The sequence below is a fragment of the Pteronotus mesoamericanus genome, unplaced genomic scaffold, assembly GCF_021234165.1.
Source record: "Pteronotus mesoamericanus isolate MK-2021 breed Mesoamerican mustached bat unplaced genomic scaffold, CSHL_Meso_final contig_94, whole genome shotgun sequence".
NCBI lineage: Eukaryota > Metazoa > Chordata > Mammalia > Chiroptera > Mormoopidae > Pteronotus > Pteronotus mesoamericanus.
The window spans coordinates 9,556,359-9,561,365 of record NW_026555285.1 but is presented as its reverse complement, the minus strand read 5'-3'; the positions used below and the strand labels follow the sequence as shown (position 1 = coordinate 9,561,365).

The following is a 5,007-nucleotide window of genomic DNA, read 5'->3' as shown; positions in this document are numbered from 1 at the left end:
TGAGAGGCAGAGTAAGTTTTGGGTCTTTCATTCTGAGGGTTTAAAGATTGGGAGTTTAGAAAAGGTTTTAGGGAAAGATCTCAATAAAATATTCATCAGCTTTATGCTGATGCGCCAAAATGAGATTTATTCCTCTGACTTCATTCATCCTTGAGTGTGGTGGTACAAATGGCACTAACTGGATATCTGTTGTCTATATCTTTCAGTAGGGTGATTTAAGATATTTACCCTCTGGTTAGGGAGAAGTGTAATCCATTTACTCTTTAGTGTCCTTTGTTTGGAAAGTTAGGATTTTGCTATTTATTAGACGACTGTAAACTGCTTATCCATTTAACTACCTGTCTCAGTTTCCCTATACCATTTGTCCTGACTTGCTAGCCTATCTCATTAGGAGGTCTCATTTTTACTTTATTACTTCTTTAAAAATTCTATCCTCAAATACAGACATGGAATGAGGTCCTGGGGTGTTTAGGGATTCAACACATGAATTTGAGGGGACACAATTCAGCCCATAATACATAGAATGGGATAAAATACAGGGTCTGGCAGACGTAATGCCTGCTTGAATGTGGTTGGTAAGGTAATAATATGGGCGTGATAATTTACAGTTCTAATTTGAACATCTCGCCTATACTGTCATATGGCATGATTCAGTGTGATAGTTATATTATAGAATTACATGTTTATGATTTTGTAATAAAAGATTTTGTAATAAAAAGGGTACATTAATTGTGCCAGACCCTCTGTTTGCAAATTATATATCTGATATGACAATAGTATCCAGAATATATAAAGAACTCTTACAACTTAACAATAAAAAGACAACCAAGTTGAAAAATGGGCAATGGATCTGAGAAGACATTTCTCGAAATGAGATATACAAGTGGCCAAGAAGCACATGATAAAAATGTTCAACGTCATTACCCATTTGATACTAGGGAAATGTAAGCCAAAACAATAATGAGAATGCACTTCATATACTAGGGTGGCTTTAATTAAGAAAAAAAGAAATAATAATTTTTACTGTAGAGAAACTGGAACCTTCCTATATTGCTTGTAGAATTGCAAAATGATGCAGCAGTTTTGGAAAACAATGTGGTAGTTTTCAAAAAGTTAAGCATGTACCTGTATATAGAGAACTGAAATTATATGTCCACACAAAAATTTAAAGATGAATGTTTATAACAGCATAATTCATAATAGCCAGAAAGTCTAAAAAGCCCTAATATCCATCAAATGAGAGTGGATAAATAAACTATGGTATATTTATGCAGTGGAATAATCTTAGACCACAAAAAGGAATGAAGTACTGATACATGCCAGAGCATGGATAAACCTTGAAACTATTGTGCTAAAAAAAGCAAGATTAAAGAAATAAAAAAGATAAAAAAAAAAAAAGACAGAGAAAACATTATGCTAAGTGAAAGAAGCCAAACACAAAAGACCACATGTTATATGATTACATGGGTCTTAAATGTCCATATAGACAGAGAATAGTGGTTGCCTATGTTTAAGAGAAGGGAGTGAAGGTGAGAAGAAATGGGAAATGACTGCTAATAGGTACATGACTTCTTTTTAATGTGATGAAAAATTTTTTTTTGTTTTTATGTCATTTAAAAATTTTTTAATTGAATATATTGGGGTGACATTGGTTAATAAAGTTATATAGACTTCAGGGATACAATTCTATAATATATCATCTATATATTGTATTGTGTGTTCATCACCCCAAGTCAGAAAAAATTTTCTTAATTGATTGTGGTGATAGTTGCACAATTCTGTGAATATATAAAAACTATTAAATTATGTACTTTAATTAGGGGAATTATATGGTATGTGAATTACATCTCAATAAAGCTATTAAGATTACATATAAAACTAATTGTTCTAAAATAGTTATAAAAATATTTTAAAGTATGATACTTTTATATGTGATTATTCATATTTAAATAAAAAGATATAGTAGTGGGTGTTATTAATAACTACCATATTTCAAAAAATGAATGAATATAAATGAGTTTCAGATATTTATAACAATGTATATGATATGAAAATACTTATGATTTCCATTGGTAATAAAGTCATTGCTTACATTCTTAAAAAGGAAATACTAAGTTTTAGGTAGAGGTTAGTGAAAATAAAGATAGAATATTTTTCCCATCAAAGTTCATGAATTCTCTGAATATGACCTACAAATACTTTGTGGCCTGTGAACCCCAGGGTAATAAATCCTGAATCAGAGAAGAAACCAGTTGGAAGGCTAAAATAGAAGCCCAATGGAGGAATGGGTAGATTATAACTGTATTTGAAGAGCTGATTCAATAGGATTTTGAATGGATGTGGACAGTGGGGGAAATATGATGTCTGAGCTCCTGTTTGGGTAACCAAGTGGCCATTCAGCAAGCCATGGAAATAAGAAACAAAACATGGAAAGAGAAGCAGCCTGAATGAAATGAGATTGGGTAAAAATAAAGTGTTGGGTTTGGATAGTGGTCGGTGTGAACATGAATGAAACAGGATAGCTGGATATATATTCTGGAGTTGAGAAGAAATGATGGACCAGAGATACAAATTTGGGAGTCATCATCATCACACCAGGACTGTATGTGATGGCACAGGGAGAATGTGTGAAGAGAGTAAATGGCTAACATAGGAGACAGAGGACAAGAAATGTTTGTGGGAAGAGCAGAAGACTAGAAGGCTGCAAAGAGGATGTGTGTGAAACAGGGTCAGAGAAGTAGTGGGAAAGACAGTAGAGTTATTTGATTCCTATGCCATAGAGACTCCTGGCTCAAGTACAAAATTATACTGTCATTATTTTATACACTTCATTTATAACATACTTTGTATGTTATAATGTATAACATACATACTTCCATACTTTGGAATTGATATGATGTTTACTTTTATAGTAACTGTTGTTTTACTTACTGAACTTTAAAATTTAACGGTCTTTGCTAAGGGTCACACTGAACCATGAGCTGCTTCAAGGGCATCTTTAAGAGTCAGCAACATGGCAGAAGACATCACTCTCAAAATCAAGGACCACCAGAACTAGACCAGGAACTACTGGCAGAACTACCTGGACTTCCACCTCTGTGAGAAGGCAATGAACACTAAAGGGGGTGATGTCTCCATGTGAGAATGGCACATATACAGGTTCCTATAGTGCCCCACATCCTGGGTTTTAGCCGGGGAGGACTGCCTGGCAGAAGGCATGGTTTTTCTGGGAAGATGTGAATTGGCTACCCACCTCTCCTCCATTCTTTATCCTTTTCCCAGGGAGGTGAAGGGGTACCTGGGTACATCACACCCAGGGATCCTGAATCATGGCTTCATTAATAATAAATTCTTGTTGGAAAAGTATTTTTTAAAGAAAAACTAAAATTTTAAAATGTCACTGTGTTATTGATTTTACAAAGCTGTTTTCTTTTTCATCTGTGACTTATAAAAACAAAAAAAAACCCTCTGTTTAAAAATTATATTTATGGATCCTTGACTTTTTGGCTAAGATCAAGTGTAGTATATGTTGCTATCAGTTTAATATCTGATGTGTTATCCAAGGACAATATATTACCAGGATTTTTAGAACAGGGAAATGGAATAGGAGCTTGATCCACGCATCAACCCGGTATTTCAGTACTACTGGGGATTTAAGGAAAAAGAAAGAAAAAAAAGTTTTAATAACTTATTTTTATTGTGGTAGAAAAACAGTCACAATGTTGTGTAACTGTCACGACTATCTATTTCTAAAACATTTTTACCCAAGATAAATTCTGTAACCATTAAGGAATAGCTTCCCATTCTCCCTTAACCCCAGTACCTTATATTGATATCTTCTAGTCTACTTTCAGTCTCTATGAATTTGCCTATTCTGGTGTGGAGGAGGAACAAATTTTCCTCTACTCTTAAGGTTCTTCTGGCTGGTCTAATTATCAAATAGACAGGAGAGATTATCAAGAGATAACAACCAAATTTAATACATATATACACAAGAAAATCAGAGACCCTATGTGCACCAGAGGTTCAGATAACAGAAAGGGTGGTTGAGGTATATAAAAACATCCTGAGTTAGGGATGAGGTAATAAAGCACCTTGGGGACTTAAAGGATCATTACAAGATGATAATAAATAGAAGTTTTTCCTGCCCTACAGATAGGTCAAAAGGAGTTATCTCTGATAATAGATTATTAAGAACAAGGCCCCCAATTCAAATTCTTCTAGTTAGATGGGGATGAGAGGACAAAGAGGTTTTCCCTGAGTCTGTGGCTAAAGTTGCCTTTAGCTCAAAATAATCTGCATACCAGTAAGGCATATCTTGGGATGACTTGTTCTGGACTCCCACACTACATATTTCATATTAGTGCAATTATACAATATCTGTTCTTTTGTGTCTGGTTTACTTCACTTAGCATGATGTTTACAAGGTTCACCCATATTGTAGCACGTATCAGCACTTCATTTCCTTTTTATAGCTGAATAATATTCCATTGTGTGTATATATACCACATATTCTTCAGTCATTCATCTGTTGATGAACACTGGATCATTTCAACCTTTTGGCTATTGTGAATAATGCAGTAAACACCAATGAACACATATCTGAGTTCCTATTCTCAGTTCTTTTGGGTATATACCTAGGTGTGGAATTGCTGGTTATATAATAATTTTATGTTTAGCTTTTAGAAGAATTGTCAAACTCCTTTCCACAGTAGCTGTACCATTTTACATTCCCACCAGCAATGTATGAGGGTTCTAATTTTTACCAACTCATTTTCTTTTTATTACTATCATCATCATTAACATCATCATCATCATGGCCATCCTAATGGATCTGAAGTGGTATCTTATTGTGATTTTTATTTGCCTTTCCCTAATGACTAATGATGTTGGGTCATCTCTTCATGTGCTTATTGGCCACTTGTATATTTTGAAGAAATATATATTTAAATCTATTGTTAATTTTTAAAACTGTTGTCCATTCTTTTGCATATGAAAATCCAGTTG

At 34.0% G+C, this 5,007-nt stretch overlaps 1 pseudogene; it reads left to right on the top strand.

Moving 5' to 3' along the window:
* The first annotated feature begins 3,487 nt into the window (after positions 1 to 3,487).
* LOC129081213 (uncharacterized) lies at positions 3,488 to 3,666 on the top strand (annotated as a pseudogene).
* Positions 3,667 to 5,007: the final 1,341 nt, after the last annotated feature.